This window comes from Equus asinus, chromosome 4 (assembly GCF_041296235.1).
Source record: "Equus asinus isolate D_3611 breed Donkey chromosome 4, EquAss-T2T_v2, whole genome shotgun sequence".
Taxonomy (NCBI): Eukaryota; Metazoa; Chordata; class Mammalia; order Perissodactyla; family Equidae; genus Equus; species Equus asinus.
This window is the reverse complement of record NC_091793.1, coordinates 58,157,892-58,182,865: the sequence shown is the minus strand read 5'-3', so window position 1 is coordinate 58,182,865 and position 24,974 is coordinate 58,157,892. Positions and strand designations below refer to the sequence as shown.

Below are 24,974 nucleotides of genomic sequence, written 5' to 3'. Positions count from 1 at the left end.
AAAAGAAAGTAACTATACAAATGAACCACATAAACAGTCTGGGGTTGAAAATTACAATAATGGAAATGCAAACTTTACTAGATGTGTTCAACAGAATATTCGAGTAGGCATAAGAAAGAACCAGATAGGTCAATTGAAATTACCCAATTTGAGGCACACAATGAAAAAAATGAACAGAGCCCAAGAGAGCTGAAGTCCAACATCAAGCATACCAACTTATGCATAGTGGAAGTTACACAAAGAGAGGAGAGAGAAAAATGGCAGAGATAATATTTGAAGAGATAATTTCTAAGCTTTTTGATTTGTCTATTGTTTTCCTCAACTGTTATCCCTTGTCCCTGGTAGTGGAAGCTAATACATTTGCCTTCAAATATTTTTGATAAATGCCCCTGGGTAGCTGTCTCATCTCTGGGAGAGTCTGAAGTAGATTAAATAAAAGCAAACTCTTTGATTTGGTCTTTCTGGGAACCACCAAGCAAAATTTTCCCAAATTTGATGAAAAACATTAACCCTCATTTCCAAGAAGCTCAATGAATCCCAGGTAAGACTAACTCAAAGAGATCCACAGCAAAATCTTAAAACTCAAAGATGAAGGGAGAACTGTGAAAGCAGCAGAAGAGATGTGACGTCCACACAAGTGATTCTCAATAAGACTGACTGCCGCTTTCTCATCAGAAACCATAAAGGCCAGAAGGCAGTAGGATGACACATTCAAAGTGCTGAAAGAAAGACTGTCAGTCAAAAATTCTATATCTGGCAAAACTATCATTCAAAAACAAAGAAGAAATTAAGACTTTCCAGTAAACAAAAACAGAGAGTTTGTATGTAGCAGATCTATCCTATAAAAAATGCTAAAAGGAGTCTTCAGGATGAAAAAAAGGACATTAGACAATAACTGAATACGCTGAAATATACATGAAGAAATAAAGAACACTAATAAAGGCAATTATACAGATAATTATAAAAGTCAATATGAATTTTTGTTTTATTTGTAACTTATTTTTTCTATATAATTTAAAAGACAACTAGATAAAACAGTAATTATAAATCCATGTTCATGGGCACATAATGTACAAATGTATAAAGATGAAATTTGTGACAACATAAAGAGGGGAATGAAGCTATATAGCAAAATTTTACATATTATTGAAACTAAGTTGGTATTAATTAGAAGAAGAGTGTTATAAATTAATTGTTACAAATGTTACCTGCAATTCCCAGGGTAACCACTAAGAAAATAACTTAAGAGAAGAGAATCAAAATGGTACACTAAAAATTATCTAACAGAAAAGGCATTAATAGAAGAAATGATGGCCCCCCCCAAAAAAAGATATGAAACATACAGAAAATAAATAGCAAAATAGAAGCAAGTCTTTCTTATAAGTAATTACATTACATGTAAATAGATTAAATCCTCCAGTTAAAAGGCAGACATTGGCAGGATGAATAAACAAAAATGATCCAATTAGATGCTATCTACAAGAAACTCACTTTAGATCCAAAGACACAAGTAACTTGAAAGTGAAAGGATCCAAAAGATATTTCACAAAAACAGTAAACTAAGAAAGCTTGAGTGTCTATATTAATATCAGAAGACAAAAACTTTGTTACAAGAGAAAAAGAAGGACATTATATAATGATAAAAGGGTCAACCATCAGGAAGAAACAATTATGAACATATATGCACCTAACAACAGAGCCCCACATACATGAAGCTGAAAGTGGCAGAATTGAAAGGGGAAATACACAGTTCAACAATAACAATTGAAGATATCAGTTCCCCATTACTTTTAATAATTGACAGAACAATAAACAGAAGATCACAAGCATATAGACAACTTGAACAATATATATGCCAACTACATCCAACAGACACTCCATGCAAAAATAGAAGAACACACATTTTTCTCAAGTGCACATGGAATATTCTCCAGGATAGACCATATGTTAGCCTATTTAAAAAGTCTGAAATTTAAAATGATTGAAATCAAACAAAGTATCTTCTCTAACTACAATGGAATAATATTAGAAATAAATAACAGAAGGAAATCTGGAAAATTCACAAATATGTGGAAATTAAACAACATTCTCTTAAACAACAAAGTCGGAAAAACTCACAAGGGAAATTGGAAAATACTTTCAGTCAAATGACAATTAAAATACAACATACCAAAATTTAGGGGATGCAGCAATAGCAGTGCTCAGGGGAACATTTATAACTATAAAAGCCTACATTTAAAGACAAAAGAATCTCAAATAAATAAGCAAACATTCTACCTTAAAGAACTAGAAAAAGAAGATAAAACTAAACTCAAAGCAAATAGAAGAAGGAAATAATAAGGATTATAATGGAGATAAGTGAAAATAGAGAATTAAAAAACAATAGAGAGAACCAACGAAACCAAAAGTTGATTCACAAAGAACAGTAAAATTAATATACCTTTAGCTAGACTGACAAAGAATAAAAGAGAGAAAACTCAAATTGCTAAAATCGAGTGAAAATGAGGACATTACAACTGACTGACTCTACAGAAATGAAAAGGATTAAAATAGAATTTGATGAACAACTGTAGGCAACAGACAGAAAGGGCAAGTTTCCAGTAATATACAAACTATCCAAATGTACTCAAATAGAAATACAAAATCTAAAGAGACCTATAGAAATAAAGAGATTAAATTAGTAATCAGGAAAACTTTCCACAAAGCCCTGTTTCAGATAGCTGCACTGCTGAATTCTACCAAACACTTAAAGAAATATTAATACAAATTCTTCACAAACCCTCCCAAAAAATAGTAGACTGGGAAACATTTCCCAACTCATTCCATGAAGCCAGTATTACCCTGAAATCAAAGACAGACAAAGAAATCACAAGAAAATAAAACTACAGAGCAATATGCATTATAAATATAGAAACAAAAATCCCCCCAAAATACTAGCAAACCAAACCCAGCAGCATATTAAAAGGTTAGACACAATGAGCAAGTGAGATTTATCCCAGGAAAGCAAAGGTAGTTGAAAATATGAAAATCTCAATATAATATATTGTATTAATAGGGTGAAAGAACAAAACCACATGATCATTACAACTGATGCATGTCTTCATCTGCTCGGGCTGCCATAACTGAGTACCACAGACTGGGGGGCTTAAACAGCAGAAATTTACTTCCTCACAGTTCTGGAGGCTGGAAGCTCAAGATCAAGGTACCAGTGGAGTTGGGTTCCTCTGAGACCTTTTTCCTGCCTGGCAGATGGTCACCTTCTCACTGTGTCTTCAGATGGCCTTATACCTCTGTGTGCACACTTTTCGTGTTGCTTCCTCTTCTTATAAACACGTCAGCACTACTGGATCAGGGCCCCATCCTGAAGACCTCAGTTAACTTCAATCACCTCCTAAAGGCTTTCTCCAAATACTGTCACATCATGGGTTAGGGCTGCAACATAGGAATTTGGTGGGGACATATTTTAGTCCATAACAATGCAGACAAATATTTGACAAAATCCAATACTATTCATGATAAAAATATTCAAACTAGAAACAAAAGTGAACTTCTTCAATCCTGAAAAATGTATCTATGCAAAACCCACAATTAACATCATACTTAATGGTGAAAGACTTAAAGATTTCTCACTTAAAATCAGGAATAAGAACAGGATGTCTGCTCTCGTCACTTCTATTCAACATTGTACTGGAAGTTCTAGCCAAGGCAAGCAGGAAAGAAAAAGAAAGGAAAGGTATCCAAATTGGAAAGAATGAAGTAAACTCTCTCTATCCACAGATTACATGATCTTATATATAGAAAATCCTAAAGAAACCACACAAAAAAATATTAAAGTTAATAAACAAGTTTGTCAATCCATAACAATACAGAAAAGTGGCAAAATACAAAGTCAATATACAAAATTCAGTTGCATTTCCATACACTAGCAATGAATAATCCAAAATTGGAATTAAAAAACAATTCTATTTACAATAGCATCTGAAAGAGTAAAAACTAGGAATAAATTTGACCAAGGAGGTGCAAAACTTGTACAATGAAAAATACAAGACATCAGTGAATGAATTAGGATGAATCTTAAACAAAGGAAATCCATGGATTGGAAGAATTAATATTAGGATGGCAATATTACCCAAGGTCGTCTACAGATTCAACGACATCTGTATCAAAATTTCAGCTACCTTGTTGCAAAAACGGACAAGCTGATCCTAAAATTCATATGGAATCGCCAGTGATCCTGAATAGCCAAAATAATGTTAGAAAAGGAAGAACAAAGTTGGAGGACTCACATTCCCAATTTCAGAACTGACTACAAAGCTACTGTAATCAAAAAGTGTGGTACTGGCCTAAGGATAGACATATGGGTCAATAGGATAGAATTGGCAGTCCAGAAACAAACCCTTATATCCCCGGCCAAGTGATTTTCAAAAGACTGCCAAAGCCATTCAACGGGGAAAGAATAGTCTATTCAACAAATAGTGCTGGCACAACAGGATATCCACATGCAAAAGAATGAAGTCGTACCCCTACCACATACCACACGCAAAAATTACCTCAAAACAGATCAAAGACCTAAATGTAGGAGCTAAAGCTATAAAACTTAGAATAAAACATTGCAGTAAATCTTCATGACTTTGGATTGGTCAATGGATTCTTAGATATGATACCAAAAGTAAAAGCAACAAAAGAAAAATAGATAAATTAGACTTCATCAAAATTTAAAACTTTGGTTCATCAAAGGACAACATCGAGATAGGGAAAAAAGTACCTACAGAATTGAATAAAATATTTACAAATCATTTATTTGACAAGTTATTAATATCCAAAGTAGATAAAGAACTCTTACAATTCAACAACAAAGAGGAAAACAACCTTACTTTTTCAATGGGCAATGAGAGTGATGTCAGCATCACAGAAGAGTGAGTTGTTCCCTTTGTTTCTCTCCTCTAAGTTACAACCAATCAGACATCCATTGACCAACAGAAGGTTCCCTACATAGCACAACAGGACACCTAAGAGATCCACACTTGTATACATCTGAAAGTAAATGGACTGGACCTGCAGGAGGCAGTAGAACTAGAGGAGGAGCTCCCCTCCCTGTCCTCCAACAGCAGAGATCCAGGGTGAAGAGACTTATACTGGCGAACATGCCTGCAAGTGGCCACAGTGGGGGCAGAAAACAAAGAGAAAAAAAGCAGGCAAGGCTTTCTCCCTGCCCATCTCCTAGCAGATCCTGACCCCACACCTGCAAACAGTTGTGGCAGGGGTGGAGAAAATGGATGCAGCTTGCTCTCTGCCCACATCTCAGTAGATTCAGCCCATGCAACTATGAGCAGCTGTGGTGGGGGCAGAGAAAGTGGGCATGGCTTGCTCTTGCCCATCTTCCAGTGGATCCAGAAAACATGTCCCCTCAGCCTCCCATAGGAGCGGCCAGGTCTTCCAATACTAAGGAATATATACAAAACTCAGATTTTCCCAGGTGAAGCAGGGCCCCCTGACCTGACTTCTCAAAACAGAACAGCTAGCACCAGAGACCAGAGGCAGCACAGAAAGCAGTAACCAAAATGTCTACCTGCTTAGTCCCTAATACACTGTAGCAGTGGCAAGTGGAACCTGTGTCAGAGGCTTCAGGAACCACAGAAGAACCAGTGACCCAGCCCCCAGTGCTGGGATCCCTGACACCAGCTCCACCAGCAGCAGGGGCTGCAAACAAGTCCCTGGATCCCTGGGATCCCAGCAGCAACAGCAACACCCATGAACCCAGCACCCCTAGAAGTAGTACAAACAGCACCCACGGACAACCCAGGATCAGAAGCACAGGCAGTGCACAGGGCAGCAGCACCCAAGCCAGCAGAGAGCCCACAGAGAGCCAGCAGAGGAACATGAAACCCAGGTGATCCTGGAAGCAGAAGTGCTCAATGCCTGGTGACCCCGGTGGCATCACCTGAGATTGCAGCAACATCAGAAGCAGCAAGACACCAACAACGTCAGAGTCACAAGTAGCACAAGGAGGGTACTGACAATACCTCTAGTAGAGGCAGTGGAGGGTGGGAAGTGCAGGCTCTCAGGTACAACCAGAAGAAGCTCAGAACAAATGTAACCAAAGCCTTACCCAAATAAGAAAGGTGTTTACTACCACAAAGGTGCCAGCAGAGGATCAATTCATCAAACACCATGAGGAACTACAGTAACACAGCAGAACAGAAGGAGAATGACAACTCTCTAGAAATCAAACATGAAGTCACAGAAGATTACAATCTGACAGCAAATTCAAAATAGCTGTCATGAAGGAACTCAATAAGTTACAAGAAAATCCAGAAAGATAGTTCAATGAGCTCAGGAATAAAATTAATGAACAGAAGGAGTATGTCACCAAAGAGACTGAAACTCTAAAAGAAAAAAAAACAAACAATTTCTGGAGATGAGGAACACAATTAATGAGATTAAAAATAATGTAGAAAGTATTAAAAATAGAGCAGACCACACAGAGGAGAGAATTAGTGAGCTCAGAGATAGAAAGAAACCTAGAAATGATTCAAGTGGGGGAGGAGAGAGAACTAAGACCTAAAAAATTTAAGAAATTCTTCAAAAAATATCCAACTCAATTAGGAAAAGTAATACAAGGATTATAGGTATTCCACAAAGAGAAGAGAGGGAGCAAAGAGCAGAGAGCTTGTTCAAAGAAATAAGAGCTGAGAACTTCCAAAACCTGGAGAAGAAACTAGACATAGCAGTATAAGAAGCTAATAGAACTCCTAATTACCTCAACGCAAAAAGACCTTCTCCAAGGCATGTAATATCAAAACTGTCAAAAGTCAAGGACAAAGAAAAAATATTAAGGGTAGCAAGATGGAAGAAAAGAATCTACAAAGGAAACTCCATAAGGCTTTCGGTAGACTTCTCAGCAGAAACCATAAAGGCTAGGAGAGAGTGGAGTGACATATTCAAAATACTGAAGGACAAAAACTATCAGCCAAGAATACTCTATCCAGGAATTGGAAACTCTATCCAGCCAAGAAAACTCTATCCAGAAAAATTGACAGCAATCCAGTGAAACTGTCCTTCAGAAATGATGGAGAAATAAAACCTTTCCCAGAGAAACCAAAGCTGAGGGAGTTCACTACCACTAGGCCTGCCTTACAAGAAGTGTTGAAAGGAGCCCTCCTACCTAAAGCAAGAAAACAAAAGTTTACAAAACTTTGAGCAAAGAGATAAATGGACAGGCAAAATCAGAAAATTACTGCTCTATATCAGAATAGCTTAGTAAACAACAAAGGTTATAGGTTCTAAATGACAAAGGGAAACAAAGTGTCAAAAATAAATATAACCACTTCAACTTTGCCACAAACTCACAACACGAAAAAGAATGATTTGTGACAACAAACACATAGAAGGTGAAGAGGAAAGAGATGAAAGCTGCTTAGGCTGATGGAGATAAGAGGCTATCAGAAAAAGAACTATCTCATCTATGAGATCTTTTATACAAACTCCATGGTAACCGCGAAACAAAAAATCAGAGCAGAGTCACCTATCATAAATAAAGAGGAAACTGAGAAAACAATCACACAAAGCCACCTAACTGAAATGACAGACAGAAACACCAGGGAAGGAAAACAATGGAAACATAGATCAACCAGAAAACAAAAGATAAAATAGCAGTATTAAACCCTCACATATCAAGAATCACTCTAAATGTAAATGGATTAAATTAATCAATCAAAAGACACAGGGTGGCTGGATGGATTAAAAAACAAGACCCAACAATATTCTGCCTCCAGGAAACACATGTCAGCTCTAAAGACAAATGTAGGCTCAGAGTGAAGGGATGGAGGATGATACTCCAAGAAAATGGCAACCAAAAGGAAGTGGATGTAGTGATACCTGTTTCAGACAAAACAGACTTCAAGATCAGAAAGATAACTAGATACAAAGATGGGTATTAGATAATGACAAAAGGGACATTCCACTAAGAAGACATAACATTAATATATATGCACCTAACACAGGAGCAGGAAAGTATATGAACCAACCATTAACAGTCTTAAAGGGAGAAATTGACCGCAACACAATAATAGTAGGGCACCTTAACACCCCACTTACATCAATGAATAGATCATCCAGATAGAAAGTCAACAAGGAAAGAGTGGCCCTAAATGAAGCACTAGAGCAGATAGACTTAGTAGATATATATAGAACTTTCCATCCAAAAGCAGTAGAATATACATTCTTCTCAAGTGCTCAGTCAACATTCTTAAAGATAGACCATGTGTTGGAAAACAAAGCACAACTAAAAAAATTTAAGAAGATTGAAATCACATCAACCATCTTTTCCATCCATGATGGTATGAAACTAGAAATCAACTACAAGAAAAAAACTGGGAAAGTCATAAATATGTGGAGACTAACTAACATGCTTCTGAACTATTGGATCAATGAAGAAATCAAAAAATACCTAGAGACAAATGAAAATGGAAATACAAAATACCAAAACTTATGGGATGCATCCAAAGCAGTACTAAGAGGGAAATTTACAGCAATACAGAACTACCTCAAAAAACAAGAACAATTTCAAACAAACAATCTTACACTATACCTAAAATAACTAGAAAAAGAAGAGCAAACAAAGCCAAATGTCAGTAGAAGAAAGGGAACAATAAAAATCAGAGCAGAGATAAATGAAATAGAGACTGAAACACAATAGAAAGATCAATGAAACTAAGAGCTGATTCTTTGAGAAGATAATAAAAATGACAAACTCTTGGCAAGATTCACTAAGAAAAAAAGAGAAAATTCAAATAAATAGAATGAAAAACAAAGTAAGAGAAATTACAATGGACACCACAGAAATAAAAAAGATTATAAAAGAATACTTTGAAAAGCTATCCACCAAGCAATTGGATAGTCTAGAAGAAATGGATAAATTCTTAGAATCATACAACCTCCCAAAAATTAATCAAGAATAAATAGAGAACCTGAATAGATCAAGCACAAATAACAAGATTGAAACAGTAATCAAAAACCTCCCAAAAAACAAAAGTTCAGGACCAGATGGCCTCCCCAGTAAATTCTAACATTCAAAGATTTAATACCTATCCTTCTTAAACTATTCCAAAATAGAGAAGCGGACAGAATGCTTCCTAACTCCTTTTATGAGGTCAACATTACCCTGGTACCAAACCAGACAAGAACAACACAAAAAAGGAAAATTACAGGCTGATACCACTGATGAACAATGATGCAGAAATCCTCAACAAAACATTAGCAAATCAGATAAAACTATACATTAAAATGATTATACACTACAATCAAGTGGAATTTATTCCAGGGATGCAAGGATGGTTCAACATCCACAAGTCAATCAATGATTAATTAACAAAATTCATTATTAACAAAATTCATTAACAAAATGAAGAATAAAAATCACATGATCATTTCAACAGATGCAGAGAAAGGATTTGACAAGATTAATATCCATTTATGATTAAAAACTCTGAATAAAATGGGTATAGTAGGAAAGTACCTCAACATATTAAAGGTCATATATGACAAACCCACAGCGAATATCATACTCAATGGTGAAAAAGTGGAAAGTTGTTCCTCTGAGAATAGGAACAGGACAAGGATTGCCATTCTCACCACTTTTAATCAATATGGTGCTGGAAGTTTTAGCCAGAGCAATTAGGCAAGAAAAAGCAATAAAAGGGATTCAAATTGGAAAGGAAGAAGTAAAACTGTCACTATTTGCAGATGACATGATTCTATACATAGAAAACCCTAAAGAATCCACAAAAATCTGTTAGAAATAATCAATGAATACAGTACATTTGAAGAGTACAAAATAAACATACAAAAATCAGTTGCATTTCTATACGCTAACAACAAACTAGCAGAAAGAGAAATCAAGAATACAATCCCATTTACAACTGTAACAAAAAAAAAATGAAATACCTAGGAATAAATTTAACCAAGGAGGTGAAAGACCTATACACTGAAAACTATAAGACATTATTGAAAGAAATTGAAGAAGACATAAAGAAATTGAAAGACATTCCATGCTCCTGGATTAGAATAAATGTAGTTAAAATGCTCATATTATCTAAAGCAATCTACAGATTCGATGCAATCCCAATCAGAATCCCAATGACATTCTACACAGAAATAGAACAAAGAATCCTGAAATATACATGGAACAACAAAAGACTCTGAATATACAAAACAATCCTGAGGAAAAATGAACAAATGTGGAGGTATCACACTCCTTGAATTCAAAATATCCTACAAAGTTATAGTCATCAAAACAGTATGGTACTGGCACAAAAACAGACACACAGATCAATGGAACATAATCAAGAGTCCAGAAATAATTCCACACATCTGTGGACAGGTAGTCTTCCACAAGGGAGACAAAGAACATACAATGGAGAAAGGAAAGTCTCTTCAATAAATCGTGTTGGGAAAACTGGAGAGCCACATGCAAAAAAATGAAAGTAGGCTGTTATCTTACACCATACACAAAAATTAACTCAAAATGGATTAAAGACTTGAATGTAAGACCTGAAACCATAAAACTTCTAGATGAAAATATAGGCAATGCACTCTCTGACATTAGTCTTAACAGCAACTTTCTGAATACCATATCTACTCAGGCAAGGGAACCAAGAGGAAAAATAAATAAATGAGACTACATCAGACTAAAAAGCTTCTGCAAGGCAAAGAAAACCATCAACAAAATGAGAAAACAATCCACCAACTCTGAGAATATATTTGCAAATCATATATCTGACAAAGGGGGTTGATTTCCAAAATATATAAAGAACCCGTGCAACTCAACAACAAAACGGTGAACAACCTGATCAAAAAAAATGGGCAGAGGATATGAGCAGACATTTTTCCAAAGAACATATACAGAGGGCCAACAGGCACATGAAAAGATGTTCAACATCACTAATTGCTAGGGAAATGCAAATCAAAACTACAATGAGATATCTCACACCCATCAGAATGGCTATAATTAACAAGACAAGAAAAGACAAGTGCTGGAGATGACATGGAGAAAAGGCAACCCTTGTACAATGCTGGTGGGAATGTAAACTGGTGCAGGTGCTATGGAAAACAGTATGGAATTTTCTCAAAAATACATATGATTCAGCTACTCACTACTGGGGGTATTTATCCAAAGAACATGAAATCAATAATCCAAAAAGATATATGCACCACTATGTTCACTGCAGCATTATTCACAATAGCCAAGATGTGGAAGCAACTCAAGTGCCCATCAATGGATGCATGGATAAAGAAGATGTGGTGTATATATATATGATGGAATCCTATGCAGCCATAAAAAGGGACAACATCATCTCATTCGCAACAACATGGATGAACCTTGAGGGTATTATGCTAAGTAAAATGTCAGCCAGAGAAAGACAAATACTGTATGATTTCATTCATATGTGGAAGATCAACAAGCGAACACATAGATAAGGAGAACAGAATAGCAGTTACCAGAGGACAAGGGAGTAGAGGGAGGGTGAAAAGGGGTAAAGGGACAAATATACATGGTGATGGATAAAAACTGGACTCTCGGTGATGCAACAGGGCAATCTATGCAGAAACTGAAATACAATAATGTACACCTGAAATATACACAATGTCATAAGAGAATATGACCTCAATAAAATAATTTTTTTAAATAATAAATAAATTAAATGGGCAATGAACTTAAATATACATTTCTGTAAAAAAGATATACAAACGGCTGATAAACACCTGAAAAGATACCTAATTTAACGTCGTTAGTCGTTAAGGAATTGCAAATCAAAACCACAATGAGCTACTACTTCACATCCAGTAGGATAACTCTAATCCAAAAAAAAAGCAGAAAATAATAATTGTTGGTGTGAATGTGGAGAAACAAGAATCCTCATACACTGATAAGGGGAATGTAGAATGGTGCAGCTACTGTGGGAAACGGTTTGTCAATTTCTCACAAAGTTGAATTTAGAGTTACCACTGGGCTCAACAATTTCACTCTTAGATATATACCCAAGAGAACTGAAAGCGTATGTTTACACAATAACTTGTACACCAAGTTCATGTTAACATTATTCATATTATAAGGAAGAAGTGGAAGCAACCCAAATGTCCACTGATTGATGAATGGATAAACAAAATGTGGTATACTTATACAATGGAATATTATTCAGCCATAACATGGAATTAAATTTTGATGCATATTACATCATGAATGAACCTTGAAAACATTATACTAGGTGAAAGAAGCCAGATATAAAAAGCCACATATTTATGATTCCATATATTTGAAAGACCTAGAATGGGCAAATTCACAGAAACAGAATGAAGAGCAGTGTTCGCCAGGGTACGAGGGAGAGAGAAATGAGGAAGGACTGCTTAATGGGTCTGTGGTTTCTTATTGGAGTGATGAAAATATTGTAGAATTAGATAGTTGGGATGGTATCACAACATTGTGAGTGTTTTAAAAAGCATTGAACTTTATACTTAAAAATCATTAAAGTGTTGATTGGTTAAAATGGTTATGTGAATTTTAACTATTTTTTTAAAAAAGCAATAGTCATACAAGACATTCTCCCTTCCCGTTCACATCTCTTTAATTCTGACACTTACTTTCATGGAACATGACCGTGGGAGAAGAGACTAAGTCTTACGCATTGTGATATGTCTCCTTTCCCATCAAGAACTAAATTTCTTTCTTATTACTTGCTAAGAAATCCAGAAGAAGGCATAAACTTGACAGGAAATCACATCTCAGCCTCTTGTCAATGTTTAAACAATTTCCTTGCTAATGAAACTAGAGGTCAAGTGTCCACAGGGTCAACAGCAGCCCAAGTGAGTGTCTGTGCCTCAATCCCCTACCCTTTCTCATAAATATTTCTTGACTTTTTGTTGTTTGAATAAATGACTACAAGGCAAATGCTCCTGAAAGGTTGCTGATCAAAGTGCGCTTTATTGTTACAGACATAATTAAGTAATGCTTCTATGTATCCTTTCTTTGGGGAGATGGAACACAAAAGATACTAGAATCTCAAACAACTTAGTCAGAAAGGCATCCAATTACTAATACTTTTTAATTATCACGGCTAGCTGCTCTGCAGTCACATCTGCAAGGTTTAGCTGTATTTACAGAAATTAAACCGCAAATCAAGTTGTGAAACTCTCCCCTCTTATGAGTTGTCCAAAGACTATTAAACAAAATAGAATTTAAAAACAGCATGGAGTTATAAATAGCCTGCTGTTTGGTATAGCTTGTCAATCTGTTACCACTTACGCATATTCTCTAACAGCTCTCTAATTAGCACTCACTTTTGATACTACTGCTCCTAAAATGTTTACGTTGGAAGTTACAAATTACTGTCTAATTATACTGGCTACTTTGTTTTGCATAAAGTTTAAAAAAAATCCCATTCGTGCTATAAAAAAAGTGTGCTGTCATCACTTTTTCTATAGAATGACTAATAAAGTTTGCCAGTTTTAAGCTGGATATCAGCAATGAGCAACTTTAATTAAATTTGGCAGTGTAAGAATTCAAGACTTTACTTCCTTTAGGAGCGAAACCCTTGCAAGCATGAAACGTTTGCATAAATGAAGTCAAAAGATATAATGCCAGTAGAGTGGCAAACTCAGCATTTGACTCGCAAATTCCAGGAAAAACTTTTCTTTCGAAAGTTTCCAGCTTCCCAAAGGTTGCTGTGCGCAAGGAACTTGAAACATTTGTGCTTCTACAAACCCAGTCTGGGAGAACCTTGGAAATCAGTGCTGCGAGGGGTCAAAGCAAGAGAAAAACTACTGTTTTGGCAGAAAAATATCAGGGCGATGATCTTAATAAAACTGAACTTTGCCAGATCCATTTAAGTTCTTCACATTCTGTGAAGTCTCCCTGCTGTGAAACGAGCCAAACCATTCATCAAAACCAATCATCCTGTCACTGGGAACTCTTTATCCAGAGTCTCCTGGTGGTTACACTGATGTAAATTGTATCATTTGTTCAAAATATTCCTGCTTCTACTACCAGGGAGAGGGGATTACAGAAGGACTGTAATCTCACTCCACTGACACCAGGGGGCGTTGTGACTTACTTTGACCAATGATGTGCGAGTGAGTGCTTCTGAACAGAGATTTGAGGGCCATCATGTTGTCCATCACAGCTCATGAAGCCAGCATGTATCAGATAAAGGCTGCTCCTTCTGCCTTGGTCCTGGAACGCAGATAACCTGGATGAGCCACAGCCAACCCATGATGGGCATGAACTTACAATGAACGGAACATGTAGCGGCCATTTGGTACTGCAGCATCACTCAGCCTATGCTGATTGCTACATACACTTAACTGCCATGTGCTATTTCAGTATTTAGTAAATATCCAATAAATATTGAAAAAAATGAATGAACTAATGGATGAAGGGAATAAAAACTGCAAAAATTGTTATTATTATTATTATTAAGATTAAATCTGCATATTCAAATGCAAGGTGTCTGTGTTAAGAGGGAATTGTGTTACACTGTATTGAGACCAGCTGTATTTTCTAGGCACAAGGCCCACACATCTCCATTTTACCCAAAAAGTCAGACGTGATCAACACACCACATGTTCTCTGATTACCAGGAAGTGTAGACCATGTGAGAGGCCAGCTTTCCTTCAGAACCTGATCAGTAGGGGCAGGCCTTCCTCATCACTGCGTTCCTGCCCATGCAACGTATCTCTAACACAACAGCACTGGTCCATCCCTTCAGTGTGTTTCACAAGCTCTTTTATGATGGAGACAGGGTCAAGTGGCAGCTCCAACGCATCTGCACAAGGGACATTTGGATTTGGAAAATAATCAGGGCACGACACAGGGTGAGCTGCCTTCCATATAAGCAATCTCCTGGCTAAGCCTCAACACACAGGATTTTGGATTGGCTTCTACGCTAATTATCAGCTGTTCTTGTCGGTATATAAATTATCAACACTCCATATAAAACCCCAGATTGAACTGCCCATAGTGATCCCCATTACGTGTCATACACTGTGGAAATTATTCTTCCTGGTCTGTAAGTGCTGGCCACCATAGCTTTCTGGTAGAGTTCTACTGGAAGATTATCTTCAGAACTGATACTGTTTCACATACTCCAAGTTCTCCACACAGCCATAATGAAGACCCACTTCTTGTGAAACCAAAAGCCCTGAGCAAAGCGAAGCATTTGTGGAACTGCTTTTCTGGTGGGAACAGTGTCACTTGGCACTCCCTGCCGCACTGGGCCTGGAACATTGTAAAAATGGAATTCCTTCTCGCTGGTGGCAGAACGGACTGAGACTGCTGCTCCCTGCCATTCCCCCCAAACAGCTTTCAATATTTCACAAGCTGAGTTTGAGACGCCCATAAAATATTTGAACAGCCAAATTACCCCTTGGGAAGAAAGGAAACTTCCCCTTCTCCTGTACAATGAGCTCCTGCGATGTTCCAGGCCTATGTCTGCTTTGCTCCTTGCTCAAGCTGGGTAAGAGTTAAGAGGCACATAAAAACCTTCATACTAGAGTACTCAGTGTGGTGGTAGAGAAATCACAGCGTGCTGTGGGAGTAAAAAGAGCAGCTCTCAGCCTTGTCCATAGGGCGGGGTCAGGAAAGAAAGATCTCCTTGAGGAGGGAATACTAAGCTGAGGCAAAAAAGATGCCAACAAGGCAGCCAGGTAAAGGGTGAGGAGAAAGGAAGCTCCCAGCAGGAGACACGGCAAGTGCAAAGGCCTGCAGGGGAGGGTGAACATGGCGCCAGGAGAAACTGGAAAAGACTGACTGTCGGAGTCCAGAGTCCAGAGAGAGAAACGTGGGAGATGAGGCTGGAGAGCTTCAGTCAGTCAAAAAGATCTTTGACCAAGTGTTTGGAACTTTGGGCTTTATCATGAGTCGATAGGAAATCAGATTTACATGTTAGTAAATGTGCAAATTTGGCTACAGTGTAGTTTAGCAACAGTGGGTATGGGAAGTCCCGTTAGGATGCTGTATTTAGTTATCTACTGCTATGTAACAAATTATTCCAAAACTTAGGGGTTTAAAACAACACTTATTATCTCGCAATTGCTGTGAATCAAGAATCTGGGTACAACTTAACTGGATATTTAGGTTCACAGTTGCTTCCAAAGCTGCAATCAAAATGCCATCCAGGATTGCAGTCATCTCAAGGCTCAGCTGGAAAAGGACTTTCTTCTAAGTTCAGTCATGGTGGTTTGCAGCTGTTAGACTGAGGGCCTCGATATCTCACTGTCTGCTGATCAGAAGCCCACAGGGAGACTCACAACATAGCCGTATGCCTCATCACAGCCAGCAAGTGCGACGAGCCAGAGAGAGAGCAGGCAAGCAAAGCAGAGGTCGCAGTCTTTGATAATCTAGTCTCAGAAGTGGCGTCCCATCACTTTTGCCATATTCCTCTCACTAGAAACAAGTCACTACACCCAAACCCACTCTCAAGGGGAAGATATTACACAGGGTCATGAACACCAGGACACCGGGATCAAAGGGAGCCATCTTAGATTCTACCTGCCACAAAAGCTGTTGCAATGATTCACGTTTGAGATGCTGGTAGACGTAGTAGAAACGAAGAAAAGTAGACAGATGCGATGACTATTTAGACAGTAGAATCAACAGGATTTAGGCATTGCAGTGAGGAAGAGGTAGAAGGCAAGAATGACTCTCAGGTTCTGGCTTCAGCAAAGGGGAGAATGATGATGCTACTTGCTGAAATGTAAACACTTAAGGAGAAATTAGATTTCTAGGCAGAAATTTTATGAGTTTTGTTTTGTACATGTTGAGCTTGAAGTGTGCGTGAAACATCAGAGCAGAGTTGTCCTTCCAGGTCTGATCTGGAACAAGAGATTTTTGGGTCCTCCCTCAGAGGCCCAACTTCTGGTGAGTTTTTTATGAACACGTATATTAAATTGGATTCTACCCACCTGTTAATCTGGTTATGCGAAGCCATGGATGGATGGCCCTTCTGGTCCGAATATGGAAAGAAGACCCTAGTAGTCACTACTCTAACTGAATAATTATCCTTCAGGAAAAATATAGACTAGTCCAGCAAAAGCCTTCTCTAGTTGCAGTATATTGAGACTGTACAAATCCTTCTATCTTCACATTGGATATAAAACAGAGTCGTCCAGCTGGTGATCAAGTCAAATTTTAAGTTGTAAAGAATCATCAGGCACCTGAAATGCAAAGGACTTGAAAGACAAAACTTCCATTTTCTGACGTCTCTAGGTAGTGGGAGGGAACAGAGGGGCCTCAGTGGATCAGAGATGCAGAAGCAGAGGCGTCTCCCTGCAGAGATCCACAGACACCCCGTGAGGCAAATCAATTTGGGGGTGAGAAGTCTGATGCTCATTAAGAAAATGCAAGCACATGGTGGGAATCAGTGAACTGTTTTAGTTTCCTTGTTCAATAACATCTCTTTATTATAGCCTTCCCTGAAACACGAGATAGCTCTGAAACTTTATTGTGTGCAAAGACAAAAGATGGCAAAGCTTTTCAGAAAAGTCTCATGAGAAAACAGGTAGAATTATCTTGATCACATAAATTAGACCCAAAAAATCCAGGTCTTACTCAAATTGATGGTGAAAAACGAAGGGGAATACAGTACTGAAAACAAATGTTCCTGTGTATTACTCCACTGGCTTATACATGGACCGAGATCCTGAGGTCCATCAGTGTTCAAGATGGTAACCGGAGAGGCAGGTTCTTTGACCGCACTGCTGCTTTTCAGGAGTGCTAGAAAGCAAGCCACGTCCTTGTATTCCACTCAGTAATACCAAGTCAACCACTTCCTTTTGTTTTTGCATTTCAAGGATGCCTACAAATCTTTGCTAAGGAGAATTCTGGCAAAACTGCCAACAAAGACACAACAGAAAATTACGATAATTAGTTCAATTAGTTAGTTAGGGAAAATCAGTTAGTAATGATGGAGTAACTACTAACTAACCCAGAATTTTGCTAAGTGCAATTATAAATCACAAGAAGCTATCATATGTGCTGAATGTCTCCTTGAATATATAAGAACCAGGTATTCTATAAATAATAGTACTATATTAATTATCATTAATAATTAGCTGATTTATAATTAATCTAATTAGCCCGCTGGTTATTAATAAATGTTAAATATTTATTGCATACTTACTATGTGCCAGGCATGGCTCTAAGCAGTTTATGTTGAACCTCACAGCCACCTCATGAGGTGGGTACTTTGTGCACGAGGAAGCAGATGCACCAAGGGATGAAGCAGCTTTCCCAAGGTCACTCAGCAGGCAGATGGTGAATTTACTATGAGATGCGGAGTCTCTGAATTCAGAGCACTGCATTATGACCTTTAAGTTCATCACAAAACTCAGGCTATACAATTGCCCTAGGAGGCAGGCACTCGAATCAGGCCATTTTATAAATGCGAGACTGATACTCAGAGAGAAGATATAACTTTATACTTTATACTGCATGAAGGACAAGATATTTGCTCTCCAATAAAAAGATATACATTCTGTATAAGGAGGATTCCACACATTCCACACACCTCAGCAGGACAGAATTAGTGAGACACAGGAAAGCCGAAGTCACTCCACATGAAGAAGAACTCCACCACCACCAAAGCCTCCTAGAAAGGTCACAGCAGTGCGAGGGCCCCTTCACTGATACATCAGGTCAAGGCTGACGGGGCTGATGAAGAGGGGATTTTTGCATCAGGAAAAGGTTCTACCACTGACCTCTGAGGTCCTCTCCAACCTCAGGATGCTATGATTCACATGACTAAAGCACCGGTTCCTTTCATTCCTGGGAACCTTGTTCTTTGTATTCTGCACTCCTTACCATAAAATCGAGAAACAATGCAGGCTGGCAGCATAAAACTAATTTTGTTTTTTTTTCTTTTTTTTCTATTTTTTCTATTTATAGAAACATAATTAGAGATCAGGTTAGGTGATCTGAAAAATATAAGAAACTAACTTCAGTGTTTGACTCTCCAAGGAATAAGACCAGTCTTAATATTAGTTGGAGTCATTTTCTAATTTAGCAGGGACATTTCATTTTTCAACTGCCAGTGAGGTGATTGGTGTGGCAGAGACAGACAGATCGAGCTGTGAGCAGCATGGATGGATGGTCCAGTGGGGACTGCATATGCTTGCCTTGGGTATTAGGTTTCATACTTTCTATAGACGCATTCCTTTAAAGAGTTTTGCAAACTTGATGCAAGGTTAGAAACCTGCCTCACTGCTTCTGACAAACAATGCAAACATCCCAAGTGCTGTCAGCCTGTTCAGCCCTATGACACGAGCATACTATTCTTCGAGCATCATGCTTCTTTCTTTGTCAAGAACAAGCTTCTTTTGTCTGCAAAACTCATGGAGAGGATTATTTCCAGCAAAGGACAAAAGCAGAGAATAAGAGTAGTGGCCAATTTGCGTGTGTTCAGCTCAGAGTCTCCCTCTGTTACCCTACACAGGCTGAAATCAATCCTTCCAGATATGTGGGCCCAGGAGAAATAACAGTGGACTCTAGAGAAATACGTAGTTGTCAGAAAAAATAGAAGCCAGTAGATGGAAATTCTCTTATCTTCCATCTACCAAATCTCTAAACTTTGCTGCATCGGTACCTCTCCTCTTTCTCTCCCCTTGCAGTTGAGGAAGAAGTCCTTTCCCACATATGTGGAAGCCTCCTTCCCCTGCTTGTGCTGTGAACCTCAACCCTTCCATCCGTCTAAGGAACCCCACTGACTCTGTTGTTCTCTGCCCCTCCTGTAACTTCATCACCCCCTTATTCTTCAGATACATCCCATAAACATTCAAAAATGTTCTACTCTCTCCCATCTTTAAAAAAGGAAACTATTTACACCCCACATGCCTCTTTAGCATGTCTTATTCCTGTCTTATTCCTCTCCTCCTCGTTATAGTCAGTCTTCAAAAGAATTTGAGTTGTCTGTATACACTGTCGCCACATCTTCTCACTTCCATTCGTTCTCTCTTAGATCCACTCTAAGCTGGCCTCATCATCATGACTCCACCAAAAGTGCTCTCACCAAAGGTACTAGGGGCCTCCATGTTTCTAAATCCAATGGCTACATTTTAATCCCCACTTCACATAGCCTTTTGGGAGCATGTGTCATTTCTCTTGAAATGTCCTCTGGCTTCTGTGACTGCATGCTCTGCTGGCTTTCCTATATCTCTCAATCCCTGTCTCTTGGGTGTACCACCTCCTCCACTCAGTTTCACATATCAAAGTTCCTCAGGGTTTAGCCCTAACTGTTCGCCTCTTCAAATTTCTTCCTAGGGATTTCTCTCATTCTCAAGGCATCAAACACAATCCATCTGCAGAATCATGTCTGTCTTGTTCAGCAGAATTTCTCAATGCCCAGGACAGTACCTCACACATGTAGTCTCTCCATTATCTTTGCTTTATTAATTGACTTGAAGCCAGAAATTCCAGGTTAATCATGGAGAAAGGCACAGCAAGTGACAGGGAGTTAAACACAAGGGTTAAAAGTGACTTTGAAGTCAGAGCTTGGTTCATAGCCCAGGTCTTCTTCTTACTAGCTTTGTGATTTTGGACAAATTACTTATGCTTTCCCCTTATTTCTAAAATAGGGTTCAGACTAGATTGGGTGTATTCAGGGTGGTCTGGCCGTTAACCATATGACTTCACTCCTATGTGGAAGATAAACAAACAAACACAGGGTTATAGAGAACAGATTGGTGGTTACCAGAAGGGAAGGGGATGAGGGGAGGGCAAAAGGGGTAAAGGGATACATATGTATGGTGATTGATGGCAACTAGACTTTTGGTGGTGAACACGAGGCAGTCTACACAGAAGTCAAAATATAATGACATACACCTCAAATTTATATAATGTTATAAACCAATGTGACCTCAATAAAAAATTAGCATGCTAAATAAATAAATAATAGAATAAAATAAGGTTAAATATGGTATCTATGTTGGATTTCTCTGAGAATTAAATGTACACTAGAGTTAAAATTTCATAAGGTCAGATATTTTCACCTATTCTGTTCAGTGAATAATCCATTTCACCTAGAGTCCAGCTATGCTCAGTAAACTCTTCCTGCACACCAAATGCAGCCCACCACCTGTCCATATGGCCCAAGAGCTAAGAAGGGTCTTTACATTCTTTAAATATTTGAGGAAAAGGAACAAGAATATGTGATAGAGACAGTATGTGGCTTACAAAGTGTAAATTATTTACTATCTCATTACAGAAAAAATTTTCTGACCCCTAGAATAATGCCTGACACAGATTAGGTGTCCAAAATAAACTTTTATTAAATGACTAAATGAATGAGTGAAAGTATGCACGCATCTAAAGTGCCTAGAGGCTAATGCGTACTGAGTGCTACGTGAAGCACTGTGCTGCCATCGTCATCACTGTCTTGTGTGTGAAACCTCTCTAACAGAAGGCAATGTCAGGGCTCCCACCACCCATCAAAATAACCTGCTGAAAAATGAAGCATTCAAAATGCCCCCATTTATCTACCATCACACTCTTCATTTGATGATGCTTTAAAACTACTTTATTAAATTGAAAAGTTGTTTTAATAATTTTATATCTATTATGAATGATTTATTCCATTGCTAGTGATGCCGACATTGTGATCCCCTCACCCTTAAGGACAGTGTTTTCTAAGAACTGACAGTCTTCTGATCAGTTTTTCTAGGCAAAAAAACCATATTTACTGCAAGGACACACATTGTTTTGATACACAACATCCGTACAACAGACAGTCTCCCTTCTTTGGGTAATTCTGCCATTTCTTATAGGAAATCACCCCTCACTACTCTCAGTCCATGAACATCAGGCAGAATTGACATCCCCTTGGCTGAGGAGAGGGCATGACACACAGGACTGACCAGCCAATGCATCACAGTCCCCTGGCCATGGCAGGTAATTAAAGGACAGGTGCATGGCCCAGCCAGAACTCTCTTTTTCACCAGCTTTTAACCCGAAACAATAAGGAGTTTGAACCACTAGCAGCCATCTTGCTCTTAGTAGAGTTTGATCTTGCAGCCAAAACAGAAAAGAATAGCCAAGAAATGGAGAGAAACTGAGCTCAGCGACATCTTTCTGAGCCTCTCTCTCAAGAGCTCACTTGACTAGTCTGTTTGGTCACCACGTGGCTTAATAAATCCCCTCTTCCCTGCAAGCCGGATTGAGTTAGAGCTGTTTGGTTTAGAATGAATGGAAAATCGAACTGACACACTTGTCTAGGTCATTCCTTTTCATTCTATGCTTTAAACTAGCTACCTAAGGAAGTGAAATTGTGCCTTTAGATGAAACACTATCAAGAAGCAGTCATTCACTCCAGAAACACATCATAGAAGCCACTGCATCAGAGATTACAAGCCTGCAAGAGGCCACTATAGGATCTTTAGAGACAGAGTTCCAGAATTTGAAAGACAGATGTGACTTTAGAGAAGACTATATATTAAGGGGGTCACAAATCCAAAAACATACAGAGCCAGAAAGAGAACGTAACTGAGTAGAGGCCAGGAGTGAGAATAGAAATAGCACAAGGACAATGAAAAATGGCCAACATCACTCAGCTGCAGGGACCAGGAGCAGGAAAGAGTGGTGGCCCCCATCTGCACTGGAGGCACCCCCTGCATAAGCAGCCTCCACTTGGCGTCAGTTGACCATTGCATGTGGGAACTAAGGTTCAAGATGCAAGAGTTTAGGTGAAATTTTTCTGTCTTTAAATGGTGTCAAATAATTTGCTTTCTTAAAAACTGTGTGACTCAAATATAATATATATTGAGGCCACACTCAGCCCATAAGTTGCCAGAATATCCATTGTGCAGGTGCGGGGGGTGGTCGCAGGGAGTAAACTAAACCCCACAATGGGCAATGTCTTACCCAGTGCCACCAACCTGCTGGCAAGAGGCAAAGACCAGACTCAAATTCCGCTCTCCTGATCTGTGCCCCAACGCTGAACAGACCAAAGATCACACTGTAATAGAGTAATCCTTCATACCTGGACAGCAACGCCGATTTGTATAGCATTCTCCCATAAGGTGAGACTTAATCCTTAGAATAACTCCCTGGAATGTAGATACTATTCCTACTTCTACTTTACAGAGAAGCAAACTGACGTTCCTGTTGCTTGAGTAATTTTCCTGAAGTTGAGTACAAAAGGCAGAACTCATGTACTGCCAGGACTTAACTCATCCTCTTTCCTTCTAACCATAACCTCCTTTTCTTCCTTGGTCTCAGATCTCAGCAAAAGGTAGCACCAGTCCCCCTCCCAGCTCTCAAGCCACACACACACATATACTCACACACACACACATATACACACACACACACACATATATACATACACACACACACACACACATGCACTCACACTCACCTCACACACACACTCACACACACCGCATACACACACTCACACACACACATGCACTCACACTCACCTCACACACCACACATACTCACACACACACACACACACACAGACAGCTGATTCTGCTCTAAATTTCTCTCTGATCTCTCTTTTTTTCCTCCACCTCCACTGCCAGTTGTCATCACCTCTCACCTGGATCAGGATCCAGACAAAAAGAGCCAAAGTGAGCTTCCTAAAATGCTATCCCCTCCTTGGCTTGTACTATCTTGCCCTTCTTTCACAGCACTTACACTGTGTTGTAATTGTCTTTTTTTATTGAAGTAACGTTGGTTTATAACATCATGCAGATTTCAGGTGTCCATCATTGTAATTTGACTTCTGTATTCATTACCTCATTTTCACCACCAGAAGTCTTGTTTCCATCCATCATCAAACAACTGTCCCCCTTTATCCGTTTTACCTTCCCCACCCCTCCTCCCCTCTGGTAATTACTAATCAGTTCTCGGTACCTATGTGTTTATTTGTGTGTTGTGCTGTTGTTCTAACAGTTTTTGCACATAGCTCTCTCTCTCCCCCACTCAACTGAGAAGTCTTACAAAGAAGGGATTTGCCACTGTATTCCTAGGACCGAGTACCTGGCTCAGAGTAGATGCTCAGCGGATGAGGAGGAAAAGAGAAGGGAGGAAATGTGGAGGAAGAGAAAGAAGAGATAAAGCTTCCAGATTCTTAGGGGAAGTGAGTTCAGAGATCACCTAGTTTCACCCTAATATTTCACAGATGAAGAACCAAGGCCTAAAGAGGAAAGTACTCTTTTAAAGTCTAAACAGGCTATTACTGGGGGAACCAATATCAAATTTAGGTCTTCTCAAGCCCATTCCATGCACTGTTAAAAAATCATGCATCTGAATGAATGCTTCAACTTTTTAGAAGGTTGGGCATAATTTCCTGCTATTTCCAAAAAAAGCCATTGCAAATTAAGAGCATCTGATGCTAATTTCAAAGGCCTTAGTACTACCCTGGGTAAAAATGATGTTAGCCTTAAGAGAAAAGTTGGACACTCAGTAAACACTTGCTAATTTGCCTCTGATTTCAAAACAAGTCATACAGTATTAATCCAAGTAAGCTGGTATCTGTTCACAGACCAACGGGCATGAATGACCTTGGTCTCTTCAAGCTGCCCTTCCTAGGGGTTAAAACCTCTAATTAACTTTTAGCTGATCATTGTTTATCCAGGAAAAATGCAGAAGTATTCCCTTTATGTCCCTTAAGCCATTCAGTTTAGGGAAACATCTAAAACCAAATCTTTGCTGTCCTGAGATGTCCATGTCCAGAGAGGGATTTATTTTCACTATGAAACATGGCATGCCATTTGGTCCTAATTCTCTGTCACTATAACATTTTAGATGAGCTGTTACCGAATATTTTTGTTGCAAATGGTTATATAATAGCAACATTGGAGCCTGGTGCATAATCAGTCATGAAAAATTGTGTCCAGCTCATGAAATAAAAATCAGCAATCCTTGGAATTGTGGCCAGACACTTTTATTAGCTTCCTTGAAATTTGGAGGCTAGGAATCTGCT

The 24,974-nt window shown here is 38.7% G+C and overlaps 1 long non-coding RNA gene across 1 annotated transcript; it reads right to left on the bottom strand.

Moving 5' to 3' along the window:
* Positions 1–972: 972 nt before the first annotated feature.
* LOC139045178 (uncharacterized) lies at positions 973–14,842 on the bottom strand. The gene is made up of 3 exons (XR_011503067.1): positions 14,632–14,842; positions 14,109–14,227; positions 973–3,432 (listed from the first exon to the last, which is right to left on the bottom strand). It is a non-coding gene; the product is annotated as an uncharacterized lncRNA (long non-coding RNA).
* Positions 14,843–24,974: the final 10,132 nt, after the last annotated feature.